This window comes from Glycine max, chromosome 11 (assembly GCF_000004515.6).
Source record: "Glycine max cultivar Williams 82 chromosome 11, Glycine_max_v4.0, whole genome shotgun sequence".
NCBI lineage: Eukaryota > Viridiplantae > Streptophyta > Magnoliopsida > Fabales > Fabaceae > Glycine > Glycine max.
Window position 1 is genome coordinate 23,665,646 of NC_038247.2, and position 25,590 is coordinate 23,691,235.

At 32.6% G+C, this 25,590-nt stretch overlaps 1 long non-coding RNA gene and 1 pseudogene across 1 annotated transcript; both read right to left on the reverse strand.

Annotated features, from left to right (window-relative positions):
* Window positions 1-402: 402 nt before the first annotated feature.
* LOC100776713 (uncharacterized) lies at window positions 403-4,219 on the reverse strand. The gene is made up of 5 exons (XR_005887044.1): window positions 4,052-4,219; window positions 3,954-3,977; window positions 3,157-3,858; window positions 1,745-2,898; window positions 403-780 (listed from the first exon to the last, which is right to left on the reverse strand). It is a non-coding gene; the product is annotated as an uncharacterized lncRNA (long non-coding RNA).
* A 16,817-nt stretch (window positions 4,220-21,036) lies between these two features.
* On the reverse strand, window positions 21,037-24,689 carry LOC100775629 (anaphase-promoting complex subunit 4-like; annotated as a pseudogene).
* Window positions 24,690-25,590: the final 901 nt, after the last annotated feature.

Below are 25,590 nucleotides of genomic sequence, written 5' to 3' on the forward strand. Positions count from 1 at the left end.
ATTAACATGGAAGAATAAACTGAATAAAAATAGTTAAAACTATATTAAAACCTAAATTAAAACTCAAATGGTATACATTATAAATTTATCGTTTTAAAAACTCGCAAGTTGTATTTTGAGTGGAACTTAAATGTATGTGTAAGTTTTTTTAAGGAATAATTTCTTCTTGAAGTAAAATATATCCTTTAACCATCAAATCAACGCAACTTTTTCACATGAACAAACACACTACTGTAGATTGACTTTTATATTTGTATGCCTAATATCCATTAATGCACCCATTCTTTTATTTTGTATTGATCAAACTATAAACTGGTTGTCTCAAGCCGTTTATTTTTTATTATCTTGTTAAAGAATTAGACTAAGGTTTCAAATCAATCGAACTATGACTCATTTTTTTTATTAATAAATCTGTTTTCAAAATATTACATGACACATTTATATTGAAGTTAGAGAAATTAAATGATTGTTATGATTCTATTCCTCCATTCTCTTCTTCTCCAAAAGAGGAAATTGATAATTTTCCTTGCTCTATCCCCTGGAAGATGAACCACAAAAGAAGCTTTGTGCTCCCTACTTATCTCCTTGACCAAACTCGCAAACCCCCTACTTTTGATGCCGCAACAATTCCAGGCCAAAACATTCATTGATCATTGTTTGGGGTGTTGGCCTTGATGATCGATCCAGAATTCTCAGTCTGACAAACAGACATATCTTTGATCTCAATACTCGACCCCTTCACACTTTGTCTTCTAGTATCATCCTTAGCCCCTGAAACACCTAGAGGAATTGAAGAAGATCATAGCATATATAATTAAACAGTGTCAAAAGAAAGAATCAAATAAATGGCATTCTAAGTTTACCCCAACCACCCAAGATTGGTTGCAAAATAATCAAATATCAGAAAGGCGAGGGATAAAAAAAAGGTGAACAACAAAGAAAATTTCAAGAGAAAAGGCAAAAACCAAAAGAGGTAGTTAGCCAGCTAATGCTGCTTGCATGCTCCTATTGTGCAAATGCCTCCACTTAGGACACAACACATTTCCGCTCCCATTCCTCATCCAAGCCGAGAAACACAATCTTAAATGAAGTATGTACTCACCAAAGCTCCTTTATTATTATTTTCCTAACCCAAAATCAGAAAGATGGTTACCAATTACGATGATAACCACCTTAAGAAACAACACCAACGCCAATGAATCAGTCAACCACTGGGCTTGAGTATCTTCAGTGTCTCCCATGTGAAATTAGGATCATCTCTTCCAAAATGGCCATAAGCAGCAGCCTTCTGGTACCTGAAGTTTCCCCCTCTCATGAGGTCAAGATTGATGGAAATCATTCCAGGCCTGAAGTCAAAATGCTCCTTAATCAAAGCCAGAATATCACTATCTGGAATCTTCCCAGTTTTGTAGGTATCCACAAACACAGACAGTGGATCAGGCACCCCAATTACATAGGAAACTTGCACAATGCAATGGCACGCAAGCCCTGAAGCCACCACACTCTTTGCTGCTTGCCTAACAATGTATGCACTTAATTACCTTGATTGAGGAACTGATCTACAGCTCGAATACAAAGTGTCATTGCTCCACGTTATAGAAAGCTCCCTTGCAGATAGGATCTAAGATTTTTTACCCGAAGACTTATCTAATTTGAAGCTCTAAAATATGTACATAATTAATATATAAATTATATGATGCAAGACAAATGAAGCATGGAATGACATAAATATATACGTACGTACCATGTTGCCCCGTGCCATCTAGGAGAAGTGAAGAGATGCTTGCATGAAGAAGAGGAATTGAGACAATGTCAAGGTAATCAGAAGGGAAGAAACTTGGCCAGAAAACGTCAGAGTCAGCGACTGAGCGTATAGTAGGGTTGAATTATTGTATATATATGGCTGGTTCACTGGTCATTATGATCAACATACTATGTTTTGTCAACTTGCGAGCCTCATGTGCTTGTTTACATGGTAGGGTAACGCCATGCTTTTGTGTGTACAAATATGAATACAATAATGTCAAGAAAAATAAATAAATAAACTTAATTGTATATAATTGTGGTTGATAGATTATCGTTTAACTTTTCAGGTCCTGCATGTTCATCTCTTGGCTATGGAGCAATGCAAGAACTTAGACCTTTTCGAGTAAACAGTGATGGCAAAACACTACACAGAAATATATTTTCTTGGAACAAAGGTATATATACCAAAATGAAAATTCCCCATTTTGGTTTTTACTATAACATAAAGTAATCGTTTCAAGTATCTCACTTATGGCTTCAATTAGATTTTGAAGTTGCAAATGTTTTATTCTTGGAGTCACCTGCTGGAGTAGGATTTTCCTATTCAAACAAATCAAAAGATTATGATAACAATGGAGATAAGAAAACAGCTGCAGACAATTATTTATTCTTCGTGAATTGGTTGGAGAGATATCCAGAATATAAGGAAAGAGATTTCTATATTGCTGGGGAAAGCTATGCTGGGCATTATGTGCCTCAACTTGCACATACCATTCTCTATCATAACAAAAAGGCAAATAAGAAAATCATCAACCTCAAAGGAATCTTGGTATGTGCCCACCTCCTTCTTACTCTCCAACTGTTATTGACGCATGTGTTAATTAGCTCTAGAATATAATTGATGGCTCCTATCTTACTTTAATTATAGTTTTGTTGAATAGGTTTTTTTCTAAATTCTTGTTGCTTTCATAATGTAGAGATTAAGCTTTTCAGATCAGAGTTGGATTCACAGGCCTATTTGGGTCTGAACCAACCCACTTCTCCTTGGGTGAGAAGGCACCTCCTCCACCATGAGCACCCCACCCACCATAGGTATCAATGATGATCTTCCTCCCAATGAGTCCTGCATCTCCATGAGGTCCTCAACGCAAGCTGCATTAATTCTCACATATTCAAAACCATGCCCAAAACATATTATTCGATATCACACAGATCAAACTAACTTATATATGATCAATACAACATATATTATAAAATAGTAATTATATATAATATTTTGTTTATTTCTTATTTGGCTGATCTTATTACTACACCCTTCATCCACAAAAGCAGATTGAATTAATTGAAATTCAGAGCAAGAAATAGAAGACTCATGCTGATATAGGAAATAGTATCACCATTTATTCTTACTTGCAATGCAATAGCTATCAAATTCACATCAAATCCTAATCTCAAAGCTTTTGGATCCGTTACCGAAATCAGTCAAGGTGGGATAGATAGCATAGCAACTAATGTACCGCTAGTGAGCACATGCTCTTTGATATGTTTCAGTGCCTTCAAGAGAAAACAGAAGTTACAAATGAGAGCAGTAATAAAAACCTGAAGACAATGGCAACTATGAAGGTAAAAGCAGGGATTAAATCAGACATTGCAGTGGCAAAAGTGGGAGAGACGTAACCTATTCCAAAAAACCTGAGCATCTGAACACTGCAACTGAAAGACACACAAGTACCAAAAAATATAAAAGGACAACAAAAACATGTGCTCCTCTATAATAACTGCTTGTTATAATCCTGAATCGCTCCTGTCCAGCTCCATCCCACTAAACAAAACACAACAAATGACTCCAAGCTTGGCATGCATGTGACCATAATCATGAATATGATCAAGTGAAATGATGATTTCGCTTTGATTCTCATTATCCAACATTGATAGATGTGAATGCAGAAATTAGGGTAAATTACACCAAACAAACTAAAAACACAATAATATAGATCGGGGGCATTATAAATGAAGTAGTCGATAAAAGACATTGATTCGTGTCAGTGAAGTGTGAATACTCACAATCTGTATCTTGACGTTTTTCCCTTCCAGCTCGACCGTTCTGATTTTCTGAAAATAAAATAAAAATGAGTGTTGGGCCATAAATAGAAATAACAAAAGAGAAGAAGAGTGATAATTACGGAATCAACTCCAATGGTACTTACATAGTTGTCGACCTAGGAGTCATCCTGAAATGAAACGAAGAAACAAAGGAAGTGAACAAAAAGAGAGATTAGGAGAAGCAAATAAAGTGATGACTCACAGCGAATCTGAGAAGCAAGCAGGATTTTCCAACGAAAGAGTCGTCGATTAGGAGAAGCTTGAACAGATAATCGCTGAAACCAAACCAAACCCCAAATGAAATTAGCAACACTTCCTCGCACTCTGAAGCTTGTTGGAGAAATGAGGGAAGAATGGAAGATTGAAGAGTGGTGAGATGAAGACAGACTCAATCTCTGTGTGGCACGCAACTCAGATGAAGTCAGAGCAAAAATGCACGCGTCAACAAATGAAGCAACGTGGCACACTCAAAAAATGAAAACTGTCCATCTAAAAAAAACGTGGCACAATCAGAGGAGTGGCAATTGGACAGTCATGGGTATTTTAGTATATTCCACATACTTCAGTTTAGATGACCAAAAAATCAAAAAATTGGACAGCTGTCAAGCTCTCAGCCATGGGTATTTTAGTATTTTCCACATACTTCAATTTTAGTATATAGATATTGATTTTAATGAAGATATGTAGTAAAACTGTAGTCTGTGGTTATATGATGTACAATACATTTTTATTTTATTTTTGTACTGAGCTATATTTGTGTCGATAACAAATGAGATGATTGTATAATTTTTTTAAGTTGTATTTTTTTTATTATTGAATTTGTTAAATATTTTATTAAGATGGATGAAGAATAGTGTATGTATGATAGTATCATGTCTGAAGAAGTTGATATGAATGTTGAAAATAAGGAAGATGCCGGCGTGAAAGTAGAATACGTTGATTGCTTTGATGCCTTTAATACTTCTCAGGTATTTGTCTAATTTGTTGTTGGTACAGTAATTATATTACATAAATGTTTATTGATCTCATACCTTTTTTGAATTGTGTTATAGTTGTTTGTTAGTCGTGATGAAGTTTTACATTGAACTCGATCGGTGGCTCATGACATTGGATTTGTTGTCATGATAATGAGGTTAGACACCAATACTAGTGTTAGAGGAAGCGTCTCATTTCTGTTAATAGCTTGCGAAAGGAGTGCTGAGTATAGGCCAAAGAAGAATGATCGATTCATTTAGAAAAATAAAAGCTAATTTGGAGTTGACAATGGTGTGACTGCTTGTTTTTCTCAAAAATGTCATAGTTTCTTGTAAAATTTGGTTTCTAAAGGTAGGTTGGGCAAGAATGTGTGATTTTTGAGAGTGTTGGTGTGGTATATATAGTTGTTGTTCACTGAGACTATTTGTGTTATTTTTTTAAAATAAACGCGTGTCACTTCCTATGTGTTGTCAAGTACAACAATGTTGTGTCATGCTTTAATTTTGCATTGTTATTATCATAATTAAAACAACTGACTAGTCATTTTTATGTCAGTACGTACGTGTAGTATTCATTTTTTTAAACAGACGCATGCAATTGACTATGTACTGCCAACTTTGAAAATGATTTATGATGCTTCAATGTTACAAAAAACATACATTCGTAATTTGTTAAGGATGAATTAATTAATTCCTCAAATCAATATTAACAGCTAATTAACGATAAACGAATGACAAAAATTTGTATAGCATAATTAAAAATGTGTCCGTAAGTAAGGCACCGAAATTATAAATTAACCAAATGTTACTGTCAATACATAAATGTACCAAATAAATAAATTATCCAAAAAATTAAAATTGACATATATAAGGAAAAACAACAACTTCAATGACCATCTATACATTCTTCAACGATCTGTGACCTACATTTGGTTGGCTAATGTAGCTTCTTGCGATGCTCAAACATTCTTCAACAATAGTATAGATTTTTGTTCCTTCGATCAGGATCCTCAGGTTCAGAAGCCTCTCCAACTTATCAACAATTGCTACATAACCATCCTTGTAAGTGAAAAAGAAAACATAACAATTGTTAGTAATAAAATAGAAAAAGAAAACAACAACAAAAATACCAAAAAAATATATTACCACTACATGTCCAGGATGATGCACATCAATGTCTGCTTCATCAGGTGTCGTTGTCACCACCGGTTGTTGATGCACATCTGGTTCAACAAATGTGTCATATTGCTGAACTGACGGAACTCTAGGAGGATCCCTTGTTTGTGCCAGAGTCATGAATGGATGCGAAATCATGTAGAACCACTCCATGTAATATGACAAACACTGGCCAGGCACTATAGAGATTTGCCCTACAGGTGCAATGCAGTCATGGAACTACATTCATCTATCATTCATTTCTTCAACAGAAACTAAAGGTGCAGTAGGATGTGGTGGAATAGTCTGGATGTATCCAAACTGTCGTACAACCCTCTTCTTTCGGTGAATGACGGTCAAGGGACCCCATCTAAGATGGCAGGAAAACAACGAGATGACCTCAAATTTTCTAATTGAGCGGTGGTCACCATACAGAATCCAACACACTATGTCTGGGGTTAGTCTGTCCGGACGCCTACAATACGTCGACATGGGCAGTGCCTTGCCAGAGGTCCATCAACGTGCACACGGTCTGCTCTCGTCATAATCCTCGGCAGCTAGGGCGGAACCAACAGACAGGAAATACTCATAGATCCAACACTAGATAAATTTTTCAAACATATTTATTAAAATAATCGACAACATGTAATAACCAACACCAATAAAAAAAATGTTTTATTAACATTTTGAGCTAACCTGTAACAGAGTGATATACTCTTCAAGCTGCCTCGTCATGCTCTTTGATGCCTCATTTAAATTATCATATATATGAACAAGTGCAACAGCGCCCCAAGCGTAAGTCCCACTCTATGTCAAGTCACGCAGTGCATTCAAGAATACCATGTGCACGTGTGTAACACTCTTGTTAGCAAAGAGTATGCATCCAAGCAGACACAACAAATATGCTCACGCTGCTATAATCCAGTGACATGCCTTGATTTTCGTCTGATACACGTCTCTCAGCCACGATAATCAAACACAAGAGTCATGACATTGAATTGTCTTCGCTCTCGCCTCTGCAACACTGACCTCGAGTAATTCCACCAACATATCGACAACGACGTCGACATAAAGTTGCTTGAAGCTGTGGAATGCCACTACGATAGGCAAATGTAACAAGGATGCCATGTCATCCAAGGTGATAGTCACCTCTCCGACGGGCAAATGGAAACTATTAGTTTTCCTATGTCATTGTTCCACAAAAATAGACATTAGTCCTTGATCGCCCGTATCTAGGGAACATGCGATCAAAGGACTTAGTTTGCTAGCAGCCATAAGGCCTTCAATCTCTGGAGCAGGCCTCCCGAACTTAGTCATCTTCCTTCCATGGAAAGATAGCTTCAGCTCAGGATGTTCCTGCAAATAATAATATCGATCATGTAACAAAAAAAATATTAAGTTATAAACTATGTGCTTTATGTTTTTTAAGAATTACATACCTCTCAATTCTAGATTCTTAGAGCAATATGATTTTCAAAATTTCTCAGAACTGATGTGTCATGGGGTGTGCCTGAAAAACCGTCAAAACATCATTAACAACTTCTTCAACAAGTACGTGGTTCTTGCTGCTCTTCGTTTAAATCATATGCGGCCGTAGGAACAACATGTTGTCACTGCCTACGCGCAGATGCGTAGGCCTTCGCTGCTGGCATCATTATCATCGGCACTCACCTCTCTCCTCCCGATGAATTTTCCTATTGCTCGGTCTAAAGTCCGACCAAGACCTCTAGTTCTCACCCCATAATCTTTTTTAAAACTAACAAGTTTAAAATCTTTAAAATTTTCGTTTAAATCATTTTTTGAAACAAACAATTTTAATATATTTTAAATTTTTGGTTTCAACAATTCTTTTAAACTAACTAATAATTTAAAAATATTTTAAATTTTGGTTTCATGATTTCTTAAAACTAACAAATTTATTATGACTTTTAAATATTTGTTTCAATATTTTTTAAAACTAAAAAAATTAAATAATTTAATATATTTATTTCAATATTTTTTTATAACTAACTAGCATAATATATTTTAAAATTTGGTTTCAATCATTTTTAAAAACTAACCGTCTTAATATATTTTAAATTTTGGTTTCAATATTTTTTATAACTACCTAATTTAATATATTTTTAAATTTGATTTCAATCATTATCTTAAACTAACAATCTTATCATATTTTAAATTTTAAATTTTAAATTTTGGTTTCATCAATTCAATTTTTAAAATTTTTAATCAATTTTCGTTTACATTTTCGTTTCAATCAATTTTTTTTCAAACTAATTAACCATTTTAAATTTTAAAAATTTTGGTTTCAATAATTTTTTATAACTAATAGATTTATTATACAATTAAAATTTGTTTCAATATTTTTTATAAGGAATTTAAATTATTTAAATTTTTCATTTAAATATTTTTTGTAACTAACAAATAGAAATTATTTTTCATTATGATTTTATTATTTTTTATAAGTAAAAAATTTAATATATTTTAACTATCTGGTTCAATTTTTTTAAAAGTCAAACAAATATAATATTACAATATTTAAAATTAATTTTTTCACCAATCTAATCTTAGTTTGAGCAATGTAATCTAATATAATGTTAGTATTAACAATCTAATCTAATCTTAGTAATAACTAAAATATTTTTTTATAAATAAAATCAATACTTCACAAGTAAATCAGAAAAAATTATAAAATTATACTATCTATTACAAAACAACATTACTCTATAAAAAAATTTAAATAATAATTGACAAATATATATTTAGAATGTAAACAAAAAATTCAAAAAATAAATAGAAAAAAATTGAAAAATAAATAATTTCATTTTTTTATAAAAAAAAAAAACACCATACGGATCATCAACTTGTATGACCCATAAAGATTGTCAATCTGTATGTGGGTTTTGTTTTTTCTTCAAAAAAATGCCATTTTCATCTTTGACATTGCTTCAAACAACAACATCAAATCAATATCAACAACATCCAAAACAATACAATCATTCAAAAAAGCAACAACGACGAATCAACAAAAAGAGGGAAAAAAGAATAACTTACTCAAAGAAGATCACGCAACGAAGAAGAAGAACTGTGACCCAGGAACAACCACGAACCACCACCAACAACAGCAAGCAGAAAAAAGAAGTAGATGAACAAGAAGTACGAAAGCAGAGGACAAAGAAGAAGCAGATGCGGCGCTAGAGAGGAAGTGACTCCTACGAACAAGTCATTGTTCCTTCTTATATTAAATAGGTAAAGGGAATTTTAGCCCTTTCACCTAGGTTGCTGGGTGTCCAAAGCAACACCCTAAATCCAATTGACTTGGCCCTTTTCTTAACATAACCTATGCGCCATGACTCCACGAGTGTTTGAAACCCTAAAAATAGGAGAAGCATATAAAAAGGTGTGTATCTATATATGTTGTTTTTTTAATTACCAAAATGAGTTAAAAACATAAATTAATCACCGAGTTAGGTCAAGAAAATATTTATCAGAATAGATGATTCTTGCCACCTAGAAAGTGAAGGGAAAAAAGTGTTCAAAACACACACCAGAATAAAAAAAGATTTATTCTGTACATGTTGATGAGCTCTTGAAACATTATTTTCTTTTTCAATAATGTGAAGATTTCATGTATATCCATACCGAGACTAATCTCTATTCGTCAATAACTTTGACAGGTGGAAAAATAATTGGTGCATCCTAGGGTTGTATTTATAGCACGCAGAAGATAACATAAAATTGAAACAACTATATTATCTTTTAAGCCATTTTAAAATATTGTTTCTTGTTATTTTTTTTTTTTGCCAACCATTTAGCAATTTGAAATTAGAAATAATAATTGATCAAGTCTAACTTGTATATAATAGCTTTTCAAACCAAAATCCAAACATGAAATCCTTTGGTTTGTTTCTTTTCTTTCACCCAATATTTATATTATTTATATTTTCATTGCTAGTAAACAATATAATAATATTTCACTTAGGAAATTAATTAATCATTTGATCATATTAAATTCTCTAATTTAATTGATCATTAAATATTAAAATAATTTTCTTAATAGAGATTAGAACACTCGTTTGTGTGTGATCCCATAGGTTCAATACTAAGTTAGTAATATATTAATTAAATTAATATATTAATCAAGGTAGACATTTAGCAACACTCCTTAACGTCCGAATAACATGAAGTAGCGTTTTACTTTCAAGAACCATTAAAAGAATAATATAATAATTTCTTTATCTTTGAAGCTCTAGGTTAACCCTAGAGTATGGTATTACTGTCAAACTCTTCTTTTAAGTTAACTTATAATGACCCCAAAAACTCATTTCTTCTTTCATTTAATTTTCTTGGCCAGGATATAATTTTATTCATTGAGCTCAAACTTATTACGAAGAGTTGATGAATTCCTTCTTGATTAATCATTAATTCTATAGGTATTTAATCATATTCAATATTCATTCAACAAGTGCTCTAAAACATTACGTGTCCAGAATCAAAACATAACAATGTATGTGTTTGTCATAATTTAATTTGATAGGTATCTTGCATTAGCATCACCATGCTATCATGAATTTAGTCATTTAACATGAATTTAGTCATTTTGATAAAAGGACATGTATGTGTTTGTCATATCTTTGTAACAAATCTTTAACTTCTTTCATGCCATGAATCGTCATCCACCATTAACAATTGTAAGTCTTATGTTGACGTGGTTTTGTGTGTGTATGCAGGTAAATAACTACTTGTTCTCTAAAATTGTGTTTGGATGGAGCAATTCAGTAGGGAAATTCATTTTTTCAAGGAATTTAAAATGATTCATGATAAAATAGCTTGTTTGGATAGAATATTTGAAAGGAAATTTAATTTTTGGTATTTTTATGAATCATTTTGATTGACTAGAACAATGAGATTTCAAATTCTTAAGGGGTTTCCTAGACTATCAATTATAAACCAATAGGATCTTAAAACCTATGATTCTCACAAACAATAGATAAACAGATAATAATGCGTACCTTTCTCCATAGGAAGACTTCTCTCCGGTGTACTTTAATTTCCTTGAAAGAGGAGAGAAATAAGATTTCATTTCCTTAGACATTTCTTTTCTGCCTCTCTCCGTTCGTGATGGCTATGAGTGAGAGAGAACACTTTTCTAGTCAGGAAGGGGACCTTATTTCATGTTAGTGGGTATTAAGCCCCTTTTATAACCACTACTCCCATCAAGTAGCAGTTAACCCTAGAAACTTCTCCTATTAAGCTCAATTACAATTTAGCCCTTAATCGTTAATTATTTACTTATTAGTCCCTACATAAGTCACATGCCTCTCACATGAGACATTAATTCTAACATTCTCCCACTTGGCTCATGTGACATTAATAAACATTATGGACTAAATAAATAAATAGATTAACTAACATAATGCGCATTAAAAATGACTAAATTGTTATGTACATTGGGTACATCATAATTTCATGATTAAGAATATGAACCAATTCGAGTCATGGCGGTTGTACATCATTTAATCGACATAGTCCCTTCCATGTACTACAAATTAGTCTTCTCCTTAATATGACCATTAGTTAGGAGTACATAATTGGTCCAACATAATGTCTTCATTCAAGACAAAACTTGTTAACATTACTCTAACACAAACATGCATGCAAATATAGAGAGAACAGGTAATCAGAAACATATCATAAATGAGCTCGGAGTGTCAGTAAAATCTCATAAGGTAAATTACACTTAATGATCATCAATAACAATAATGCCCATATTTTCAACATGTTCTATAAATGTCTTGGACGGTAATCCCTTTGTCAAAGGGTCAACTATCATAAGCTTTGTGCTAATATGTTTTATTGACACTCTTTGTTTCTGAACTTCTTCTTTCATGGCAAAGTACTTCAATTCCATATGCTTAGCACCTGTAGAGTACTTGTCGTTCTTAGAAAAAAAAATACTGCTGCGGAGTTATCACAATACATTTTCAGTGGCCTAGCAATACTGTCAACAATTCCAAGCCCTGAAATAAAGTTCCGCAGCCAATTAGCCTGAATTATAGCCTCAAAGCATGCTACAAATTCAGCTTTCATGGTGGATGCAGCAACAACTGAATGTTTTGCACTCTTCCACGATATTGCTCCTCCGGCTAAGAGAAATACAAAGCCAAGAGTGGATTTTCTTGTATCCACACATCCAGCAAAGTCTGAGTCTGAATATCCAATCACCTCTAAGTGATCAGACCTCTTATATGTAAGCATGTGGTCTTTTGTTCCCTGTAAGTATCTCAGAACTTTCTTTGCAGCTTTCCAATGTTCCATTCCTGGATTACTTTGATATCTTCCCAACATTGCAGTGGCAAAGCTTATATCTGGTCGAGTGCAGGTCTGAGCATACATAATACTCCCATCAACTGATGCATACAGAATTGCTTCCATTTGCTTCCGTTCCAAATTATTTCTAGGATATTGTGCGAGACTAAATTTGTCTCCTTTCTGAATTGGAACGAGAGATGCTGAGCACTTTTCCATCCTAAATCTTTCTAGTACTTTATTGATATATGCCTTCTGAGACAAGCCTAACAATCCTTGTGATCTATTTCGGAATATTTCTATCCCTATCACATAACTTGCCTCACCCACATCCTTCATTTCAAAGTTACTAGAAAGAAACTTCTTAGTCTCATGAAGAAGACCAAGATCATTAGTTGCAAGCAATATATCATCAACATACAGGATTAGAAACATAACCTTACTCCCACTGACCTTCAGATATATACACCGATCAACAGTGTTTTCCTTAAATCCAAAGGAAACAATGGTATCATTAAATTTCAAATACCATTGGCGGGAAGCTTGCTTAAGACCGTATATTGATTTCTTTAATTTTCACACCATGTGTTCCTTTCCTTCAACTGAGAATCCCATTGGTTGGTCCATATAAACATCCTCCTCTAAATCTCCATTCAAAAAGGCAGTTTTCACATCCATCTGATGTAGCTCCAAGTCATAATGGGCTACTAATGCCATGATAATCCTGAAAGAATCCTTTCGTGAGACTGGTGAAAACGTCTCTTTATAATCAATGCCGTCTTTCTGAGTAAATCCCTTAGCAACAAGTCTAGCCTTGTAACGTTCAAGGTTGCCATGAGAGTCACGTTTAGTCTTGAAGACCCACTTACAACCAACTCTCTTACAATCCTTTGGTAATTCTACAAGGTCCCAAACACCATTATGTTCCATGGAATCTATCTCTTCTTTCATGGCATTTAACCACTTCTCAGAACTATCACAACTTACAGCTTGTGAAAACGAAACTGGATATTATCATTAATGCTTAAGTTTGTTTTTGTTTCATGTAAGTATATCACATAGTCATTCGAAATAGCTGGTCTTCTTTCTCTTTGAGACCTCCTTAATGTTACTTCTTGTGGTTCTTCCACAATGGGTTCATTATGTATCATGGGCTCATCATTGTGTTGTACTTCTTCATTACTGTTTGTAGCAATAACTGAAGTAGTAATCACCTTACTGTTAGAGGCAAAAGCTAAAGGGACTTGCACTCTAACTTCTTTAATTTCCACTTCTCGTGGAACCGTACTCCCACTGATTTCACCATTTTCAATTAACCTTGCATTTCCAGTTTCAACAATTCTCATACTATGATTAGGACAATAAAACATATACCCCTTTGACTTTTCTGGATAACCAATGAAATATCCACTGATTGTTCTTGCATCCAATTTTCTTTCTTGTGGATTGTAAATTCTTATTTCTGCCTGGCAACCCCAAACATGCAGGTGCCTCATACTAGGTATCCTATTTGTCCACAGTTCAAAAGGTGTCTTTGGAATTGCCTTACTAGGAACCTTATTTAACAAATACATGGCAGTTTTCAAAGCATACATCCACAAAGATACGGGTAAGGTTGAATTGATTAACATACTCCAAACCATATCCATTAAAGTTCTGTTACGCCTTTCTGATACACCATTTTGTTGTGGCGTACTAGGCATTGTGTATTGTGCACAAATGCCTCGTTTTTGAAGGAGCTTAGCAAATGGACCTGGGTGTTGCCCAGTTTCATCATATCTTCCGTAATACTCACCACCTCTATCAGATCTAATAATTTTCACCTTTTTGTTTAATTGTCTTTCTACTTCATTCAAGTAAATTTCCAAAGCATTCACTGCCTGAGATTTCTCATGCAGTAAGTAGACATAACCATAACGTGAATAATCATCAATAAAGGTGATAAAGTATATTTCCCTTCCGAAAGAACTAACATCAAAAGTTCCACAAATATATGTATGCACAATTTCAAGAAGCTGAGTACTTCTTGTAGCTCCTTTCTTTGTGTGTTTTGTTTGTTTTCCCTTGATACAATCCACACAAATATTTAGATCCGTAAAATCTAGATCAGGAAGAATTTCATTCTTTATTAATCTTTCTATCATTTCTCTAGAAATGTGACCTAAACGTTTATGCCACAAGAAAGCAGATCGTTCATTCACTAAACTATGTTTAGTGCCAACATTATGATGCAGAGTTAAAACAGTTTCAACATACAAACCATCCAATTTCAATTTATATAAATCATCACAAAGAAAACCAGCACCAATGATATGATTATACTTAAATAAACTGAAACATCCATTACCAAAATTAAAAGAGTATGCAGTAATATCAAGTTTAGATAATGAAACCAAATTCCTAGATAAACTAGGTACATAAAGAGTTTCCAGTAAATCTAAATGATGTCCAGTGTCGAGTTTTAAATGATAAGTCCCGACCGCTTCCACTGGAGCTTTCACTCTATTCCCCATGAAGACAAACTTCTCATTTGGGCTTATGGTCTGGATTGTAAGAAATCCCTGCATAGTATTAGAAACATGAGTTGTACATCTAGAATCAATCCACCATGTATTATGGGGAACTTCAGTTAAGTTTGATTCAAAACATACAAGAGCATTGAGCTCACCTTTCTTTTCGAACCAAGACTTACGCTTTGGGCAATCTTTCTGGAAGTGTCCAGATTTTCCACAAAAATGACAATTATTGTTCTTTGATGCTTTCTTCTGGATTTGCACAGGATCGTCCTTGATCTTTAATGGTCATTTTCCTTTATCATGTTTCTTTACAAATCTTTTTCCAGCTCCTTGATTCCCTCGGTGGCTTACATAATGGATTGAGTGACTTCCTTGATTCTTAAGCCTCGTTTCTTCCTGAACTAACATACTATGCGATTCATGCACATTTCATTTATCTTTCATGGTATTATAGCTCATTTGAAACGGGTCATACTCAGACGGTGATGAGTTTAGAATAAACTGAACATGGAAGTTCTCATTCACAGCCATTCCCAAGGTCTTGAGTCTTGCTGCAATGTTTGTCATCTCAATGACATGTTCATGCATAGAACGCGAACCATCAAACTTCATGGTGGTTAGTGTACTCATTAATGTCCCAGCAAGAGACTTATCAGCTGTTTGAGAGCGCTCTCCCACTAATCCCATAAACTTTTTAGCACTATCGGTTTTAGGGAAAGTTGTCTTAATACTGTCTGCAACAGTCATTCTCATGAACATTAGGCTGAGTCTGTTAGATCTTTCCCAAGCTTTATAATGAGCTTTCTGTTCATTGCTACTAGCATCAGTAATAGTAGCAGGCTTCTCTTCCAATATAGCAAGATCAAGATCCAAAACACCGAGATGAAATTGGACTTGCTCATTCCAGTCAGAGAAGTTAAGCCCATTACAAATTGGTACAGATGATACATGAGAATTCAATGAGTTGGGAACAGGTATTGCATAATAAAACTTCACATAAGCATTTTTTGGTACATAAAACACAAGTCATACATATAATTTACTCAGATAACAATCAATGTATATAGATGTTCTCCTTTGGGTGATACACCAACACACAACATACAAACATGATGATGCTAATAAAATTTTAACATTATTTGACAATTAAATATGCACCAATTAGTAGTATCTATTTAATTTGGGTATATAAATAAAACTAATGATACACACAAATCGCCTACAATAATATTCATTAATTATAAGAATAACTAATCATCCTTTGGGCGATCCATAAATGCCGTATAACAATTAATTTCAATTACCCATAAGCCAATAATCATATAATTTAGCATCCATTATTCTATGAGTAATTGAAACAATAATTAATTTGGAATTAAATAACCTTACAAATTTGGCCACTTTGGTGACTAACAAATTCAACATACATTTAATTCCAACCAAATATATATGACTTGCACATACTTATTGCTATTAACAATTCATAGCCATTCCATTAATTTCATTCTAGGCCATAAAATAATTTTCACATTTATTTGTATTTTGCATTCAAACACATTCAAAGGAATATGTAACATATACATATTTACTGCCACCAATAATTTCAAAACATTCACATTAATTTAATTATAAGACAAACTTTCAATCCTTCAATAATATTCAACAATAACATTCGGAAGAAAAAGGAGGCAGATGGGATTGGAAATAACAAACAAAGATTGCAAATAGCAATTTCCAAAATATTCATTCATCCTGCAAGGTATTTGGTACGCCTCTTCAAAGCATTATAATTAAAAGTAATCCTACATACCTACACCTACGTACACTGTGGAGCTTCTAAAAAAAAATTGGAATTAATGATAACTTACTGTTACAGCCACGCAGCTTTTCAAAATAAAACAATTCACGATGGCGGAAAAAATTTTGCTTTTCATTCCTTTTCTCCAAAACGTAATTTCCAAAAATTCTGCAGCTTTCATGGCTTTCCTTCTCATGAAATTTTATATATACAGAATTTCATACTTTGCATCGGAAAATATAATTAACATGAAAGGCACGTTATCAAAACATGTAATTGAAAATACATGTAACATAAATTAAAAATCCCTAAATTTCATAATTAGGGTTTATGCATAATTGGGAGAAATTAAATCATTCTTGGAGAATCATAAATTTCATAACACATGCTCTGATACCACATGTAAAAATTCTTAAGGGGTTTCCTAGACTATCAATTATAGAAAATCAATAGGATCTTAAAACCTATGATTCTCACAAACAATAGATAAACAAATAATAATGCGTACATTTCTCCATAGGAAGACTTCTCTCCGGTGTACTTTAATTTCCTTGAAAGATGAGAGAAATAAGATTTCACTTCCTTAGGCCTTTCTTTTCTGCCTCTCTCCGTTCGTGATGGCTATGAGTGAGAGAGAACATTTTTCTGGTCAGGAAGGGGACCTTATTTCATGTTAGTGGGTATTAAGCCCCTTTTATAACCACTACTCCCATCAAGTAGCAGTTAACCCTAGAAACTTCTCCTATTAAGCCCAATTACAATTTAGCCCTTAATTGTTAATTATTTACTTATTAGTCCCTACATAAGTCACATGCCTCTCACATGAGACATTAATTCTAACATTTCTCGCTCAACTAGATTTTCTTAGCTGACGTCGGTTAGGATTTTTTTTGCTGACATTGACTACGGTTTTCTGGCTGACATCAGCCAGAGCTATTTCTTAACCACATTAGCTAGGTTTTTGGGCTGATGTCGGCTAGGATTTTTTTTGTTAACACCAGCTAGGTATTTTTGACCGACATCGGATATGACTATTTTTAGTTGACATTGACTAGGCTCTTACAGTCAGCATCTACTAGAGTTTTTTCGATCAACATTGGTCAGAGCTATTTTTTAGTCAACATCAGCCAAGACTATTTTATAGCTGATGTTGGGTAAGGTTTTTTGTCCGACATTGGTAAGGATTATTTTTTAGCCAACTTCGACTAGGGATTTTTTGGTCAACAATGACCAATGATGTTTTTCGGCTGACATCAGGTAGGTTCTATTGGTTGGCATCGACCAAGCTTTTTTTTAGCTGATATTGGGTAGATTTTTTTATTAATGCCTGCTAGGATTTTTTAGGCTGACATTGGCTAAAAAAAGTCTTGGTCAATGTCGTTCGAAAAGACCCTAGCCGATGTCAGTCAAACAAATCCTAGCCGACGTTGGGAAAAAAACCTAGTCAACATCGACTGCAAAATAGACTCAACCAACATTAGCCGAAAAATAGCTCCAACTAACGTCAGCTGACAAATATTCTTGACATACTTTGACCAAAAAATCTTATTTGATGTCGACCGAAAAATAGTATTGGTTGATGTCGGTTTAAAAACATCATTGGTTGTGGTCAGACAAAACAACCCTAGTTAAAATTATCAATATTTTGTATTTTTAAATTATTAAAAAATTGAAAATTATTTTTTAATTAATATTTAAAAATTAGATTGGGTTTGTTTTCTATAAATTTTAGTATTAAAATTTCATCTATTTAAAATATAAAATTAATTTTGCATAGGAAGGAAATTGAATTGTCCTATCCAAACAAAGAATTTAAAATCGAAGAAATTTGAATTGATTTATCCAAACAAAGCATTTGAAAAAATGAAGGAAATTAGAATCAAAACAATTCAAACTCTAAGTATTTAAAATTTTCTGAAATTTTGAAATTCTTAATCCAAATACAAGGTTAGATTTCTGGGCAAAAGAGAACATACTTCTGATCTAATTCAACTTAAGAGGAAGGTGTTTGGGTATGTGAATTGAATTTTTTCTTGAATTGTTGAACAACAGGACAAATGATAGATCTATATCCAATTCTGGAGTACACTTGCACCCTCTCACATTTAATTTAAAAGTTTATTTTTTTAATTGACTCAGTGAGATAGGATAAGATAAAATAATTGTCATTTTTTTTATTGTAATTTATTGTTTGTTAAGATATGATAATGTAATCATATCTCATCTAATTTTGAATGTGTGTTCCTTGGTTGAAAAAAATATCATTGAATTTCTTTGTGTGATTAAGTTTAATGTAAGGATATTATAATAATTTACAATTCATTTTTAAAATGATCATTTTTTCTCTTCTCTTTTTATCTCTATCAGCTTTAAATTTTTAGACATCCTTATTTTTCATCTCTCATAAACATTAAATTATCAATCATCTTTTATTTCTCATAAACATTAAATTAAATTATATATTTATTTAAAAAATAATAACTATTATTGATTCAGATTTATTTAAAAATAATAATATTTGTTCTATTTAAATGAATTTCAAAAAATAACTATTTTTAAAAAATATTTTATAGTAAAAAATAATGATAAATTACGTTATTTTTGTAATGTTAATGAAATAATTTATAATGCTCTTATCTCATATTAAAAAGATAGTGTGTGTGCATAAATAAATAAATATAAGATAATTTTTTAAAAAAAAATTATCATCTACATAATTTTTAATATATATTTTTTAGTCATATTATAAAGAAAATTAAAGTTTTAAATTTCTTTAGTATTGTTTTTTTATAAAAAAAAACATTTGCTTAGAAATTGGATTTAATGGTTATTCTTAGGAGGAAAATATCTAGAAGGAAAATTGTTCGTTTACTTCCAGACAATTATTTTCTAAGTTAAAAAATAACATATTTTATTAGAAAGTGCAAAAATATTTATAGAACTTGGTTGTCTTAAAAAAATCAATATAATTAAGTCATTAATTTATTTTATATAAGTGTATATACATTTTCTCTTTTGAAGGAAATGTGTGGAAAATTTGTAAAACTAATATAATTTTGAGATATTATTAAAATAAATTAATGTTGGAATAAAACTATAGTTTAATATTACGATATTGTTGAATAATAATAATTGCAGGAGAAATTTTTGGTTGTTACACAAGTACATAAAATGCTTTCTATGTTGGTTAAGAAGACATGTTTGATGACGATTACCATCTTCATGGACAAAATGTCTTTAGTTTCTACAACGGTTCCATAAGAACCGTCTTAGAAAAAAATATTTTTTTAATACGGTTCTTAACTTAAAATCGTCTTAAAATGATACTTTTCAAAATCATTTTAAAAAGACACATTTCAAAATCGTCTTAGAAGAATAGATTTTCTATAATGATTCTTAGTTGAAAATCGTCTTAGAATGATAGATTTTCTAAGACGATTTTTTAACCGCCTTAGAATATATTTCTTTTAAAAAATATATTTTTTGAGGAATCTAAGATGATTTTCTAATTCTAAGACAATTTTCTGAAAATCGTCATAGAATGTAAATTTTAAAAAAAAATATTTTGGAAATTTTGGGATAATTTTTTCCAAAAAAATACCTTAGAATGTAGATATTCTAAGACGGTCTTAGAATGTGTTTTTTATAAAAAAAAATTAAAAATTTTTAAAGGCTTTATCATAGAACTATGTTGCAATATACATAACAGAATTTTTCAAAGGCTTTATTAAAGCAATAATGGCAAACCAAGAGATCCTTGATACACATGACCTTGTATGCTAACCTATATATAATTCTTATTTTTCATATATAGTTTTATGAGTTTTGTCTATAAAAATCATGATATGATAGTCAAAACTTTAAGAAACTAATTTAGTCAAAAACTGCTAGCAACAAATTCAATGTTATTAAGCAAACTTATTAATTAAAGATATTTGATAAAATTAATTGTTGAAGTAACTAATAAATATTAAATAATACATATCCATAGATTTTATACATGAACTCTATTAATTGTTGAGCAAAGATATTTAAAATACTCTTTAAATCTATAAAAGCTGAGACACAAGCTCTTAAGATGCCTCCTAAGCTTTTTGAATTTCTATCCTTTAGCCACATGGAAATTTTACACGTTCTCACTCCCTCATTATTGAGTGCCTTTCTAATTTTCTTTTTAACCACTCTCAATTAATCTTACCATGAATTTTAACTAATAACTTTAAAAACTAGAGATAGAAGCAAACATGGCAATCACTAGAATAAAAAAGAATTTGAACTAGGATCTATAGAATGGGTAGTATAAAGAAAAAACTGAACAACATCGTGTGTACTATCTATTATCACTAGTAAAAAATTTAAGGAAAAAAAATAACAAACATGAAACAAAGAAGACATTTACCACAACATAGCCTCTTCAAATATTACATTGCTTGCATATTCAGTGGCCGGAGTCCATAGCCTTTGATTCATCTGTAGTTATGATGATATCAGTAAATATCTATACCATGACATGTGTTACTAGTAATAATCAATTTACTTGTATACTAGTAATAATCACTTTACTTGTATTCTAGTAATTACTTTTACTTCCATCCTATCATGTGTTACTTGCTGAGTTCAGCAATTAATGCCTTGGGTTTAAAGGCAACATGCCTATGCTTCTAATTGGTTTCACTTTAGAATCAAACACGTTGCATTCATACCCAAAAGGTAAATTTAGTGATGTCTTTCATATCATTATCCTTTGTATTAATTTCCTAGTTTCTAAGATACATCTTATACTTGTCTCATGTTTGTTTTTTTGGAAGAATCCAAATGATATCTTTTCCTTATTTCCTTCTTGTATGTCAAGCTAGCACTCAAGATTGATAAACAATTAACTTCAAAGGCTAGTGTTCAAGAAAAGAATAGAGCAACCTATTTTTAAATGCTATATCACTTTATATTCCAAATTACAAATTGTTTGTCTGATGGAAAAACAAAAATTCTATAAACCTTGAAGATTTCATGATAAGTAATTTGGCTAGACAAGTAATTTTCTTGACTAGAATTTGTACAAGTAGCATACCAGCCTTTTCTGTTGCATTTTTAATAAGTGACTCATCCAAGCCAAGGTTGTGATAGCATGCACGCCATCTTGAAAGCCCTCTTAGTTCTCCTATTCTGATTCCAATAAATTCTACAACAGGCTGGAAAAAAGTTAAACTTTCTTATATGGGAGCTTGCAGTGAAGTTTGTTCAAATACTTTGAGTAGATTCAAAAGCAAATGAAGTTCTAATACCATGTCAAGAATAGAAGAGTAAAACTTCAATTGATTACCTGAATGCACATGAATGTTTTATATCTCGTAAAAACTTATACAACACACTACCATAACATACACCTTGCCTTCAATGTCTACTTTGTTAACACATGGTAGGAGTGCAACAATGGCCTAGCTCAAGCCCACTAATGGGATTGGGATTCAACAAAAAGTTATAGCAAAAAGAAAAAAGACCTTTAACACAATCTTCATTGATCTTGGGAAAAAAACTATGACGGGGTGCAATAAGAAGCTATTTGACATGAACATTTTTAAAATACCTGCTTTCAAACAATAACACATTTCTCCTTATTTATAAATTAGTAAATATTGCTGCACCTGGAGGTGGTCCAAGACAATACATTCAAGTTTTTTCCTGCACCGGAGAGAACCTTTGAAATATGCTTAACACCCTGTAAAGCAACAAAATTGCTGAATGAAACTACATTCATATAGAAGGGGAATACACCTAGATAAGGCTGTATATATACCACTTCTCCAAGAGTGTTAACGAGAAATTGATGAACTGGTGGGCTAGTCCTTGCACCACCCAAAAGGCTTAGAAACTCCTCTTGAGGTAACGAATCAAGTCCCAGTAATGGAAGATGGAAACAAATGAATTAAAGGGTAATAACCAAAAAAATAAATAAACCCATAACTGTTATTGAGTTACCATGATTTATAACCAGAGTAGACAAAGAGCTTAACTTCTCCTGAAATGTGTTCATGGCATCAGACCACTGCCTACACATAACTGATAATAATGTTCGAACAACCTCAGTCAATTAGAAGCTTGTTGAGATACCTGGTGAAGCTCATTTTTCCTATATAAAGGTAAAAGAACTAAATCATAAAAATAAAAGGCAAACAAAATGTCCATTGTAAAGCATGACCACATCAATTTCATTTGCATTAGTCTTGAAGACATAAAGATTTTACATGTTGCAAGAATAAGAATGTAACAGTAGAACATCCCATTTCTCAAAGAATGTTTACCTATTCCAAAATATGGTTGTCTTCAATGCTAAGCAATGTAGACCATGCTCATTGTGCCCATCCATTTGAATTTCACTCAAGTCATCACCAACGTTAACAAGTTCTCTAGAGCACCTGACTATCAAACGACAAAGATCTTTTGATAAAGAAACCTCGTGACAAGTAACAACATCAGCTTCCACAAGTTGAAGGTTCAATACTTTTCTTCAATGATTCATTCATGCATGATGCATAAACACATAATGAACATGGAATCTCACTTTCGCCGCCTACTTGTTTAAAGATTGAGTGAGAAGATTTAGATCTACTAATTCATTAATCATTAATCTTTTGGCAGAATTGCAAACGAAGATAAAGATAGCTTGTCATCCTTGATGTAATTCTTTTGTTGCTTTGATTGTATTTTAAGTTTCTCCTCTCATATTTCAAAATTTTAAAATACTCATTCATATGTTAATTAATTGACGAGATAATTTCAAGCATCAAACTATATTTTAGGGTTTTCCTAATTCTGTTTCAACTAAAGGGAAATGGATCTGCCAATGAAGTCCAGTGATCAAAATAAAAGGAGAACCTACCTTGTGTATAGAAGCCTTTGAAATTCTGTTACTCATTTCTGAACCATCATGAGAAGTAGGAAAAGTGAGGTTGTGCATGTTCTAAAACACCAGCCACCATAAGAAGTTATAATATTAATCACAAAAAGAAACTAAGAAAATAAAAAATAAAGGTAACAAAGAAACAAACAAGGCTAACTTGATATTAATGTTTAGTATTAATTATTTGTTTGTGACAAACAATGACTTACAACTTTCCTTATAGGGAAGATGCCAAATATACCCAAAGAAATGTTTCCATCTTTATCCGCACTGCATAGGATGTTGAATCGTTGGTGAGAAGAATTTGACAGCTCCTGAAATGAATCTTCACTATCATCCATGAAGCCATTATCCCTCAATACCAATCCAAGCATCTGAGGAACTCTTGGAGTGGGAGGAAAGAAACAAGAGGTTCTATCTTCATATTTGGAAGTGTGACCATAGTCATACTAGAAGAAAATTTAGGGAGAAGATATCAAAATAGAAGTAGAAAAGAAAAATAAAGTAGATTCATCCAGTCAAGATACACAGATTCATCATATATAAGAGCCTTCACTATGTAGTCAAACCATGCAAATTTATTCAGAGGTCCTCTCATTTTTCTCCCTCTCAACACCATCAATTAAAGAATAATTGATATGGAATGGTACTTATGTATATTTTCTGTTCAAGATATAATGTGAGAGTTCTAGTTTGGAACAAACTTTTAATAATCAAGTAGAAATATGAGAAACAATAAACCAAAAGAATGCAATCGGTGTTTAAAATTTTGGCATAATTTTCCTCTTTCTTTTTTAATTTAATTCCACCATAAGTTTTACACATTCTTCCAACCCAATCCTTAACTCTAATACCAACTTAAACATAACCACATACTATTTTCCATTTAGAGCATGTAAGAATTGAATCTATGAATTAGAAAACGATATCCATAGTTTAACAATGGCTAAGCATCATATCTCACTAAGATTTGATAAATAAAGGTACATAGAGAAACGATATATTAGTAGATAATAAGTATCTTCAAAACATTCCATTGGATCAAAATCTATCAATCAATCTAAATATCAAGAGTAGCCATCAGATAGGAAGAAGCATATTGTAATTAGCTCACTCTCCTCCTCCCAGTTGAGACATATAATGGCAGTGCAATGTGATTTTAAGCTTCTTAGCAGTTTTCCATTATGCCATATAGAAAATATCAAGAATTAGTTATGTCAGAAAAAAATTAAAAAGAAAAATAAACTAGAAACTCTATCTACACACAAATAGAGACATATAAGCACCACTAAAAAACAAACAAATCCACTTAGGGCCCCTGTTTGTTTTATCTTAAAATCCTCTCATTGAAAACATACCCCAATTACATTCATCATATGTATAAAAAAAATAAGAGTTTAATTCAACATCGTGGAGAGAACGAGGAAGAGGCAGCCCATGACAAAGACAATGGCGGAGCCCACCATGTCGAGCCTTAGGGCCCTGAGGTTGATGTGGGCCTGGAAGGCTTCGTCAGCGTCCTTGTTGTTGAGTAGATTCAATGCTAGCTTCAGCCCCTCTGCCACCAGTGACGAGAAGAGGAAGAAGCTAAGCAACACCACTTCGAAGACGAGGAGCTTCTTCACTACATCGATGCCTACGTCGCAAAAGGAGCGATTCTCGAGGCTGGCTGGCCCGGGGTGGTGAGGGAGAGGCCCACCAAGATGACGATCATGAAGAGGGAGTTCACGTTCACTAGGCCACAATGACGCAACGAACCCTAGAGGGGGGAGTCGAAGAGGGGAAGCACGAGAGAATGGGGGAGAAACAAAATATTTAAAAGAGCGAAAAATATTCTAAGACAATTTTGTGAAAACCCTCTTAGAATGATAGTCTTTTAAGACGGCTTTTACGAAATCGTCGTGGAATGGTAGTTTCTAAGACCCCATATTTACAAAATTGTCACCGTCTTACATACTAGGATGGTTCTTGAGGAACCGTCATCGTTTTGCTGTTGTAGAAAATGCTTTTTCTAGTAGTGTATAAAAATTTGATTTAAAAGTAAAAACAATTAACTTTGTTGTAATTTAAAAATATTTAAAAGTTCAAGTGGAA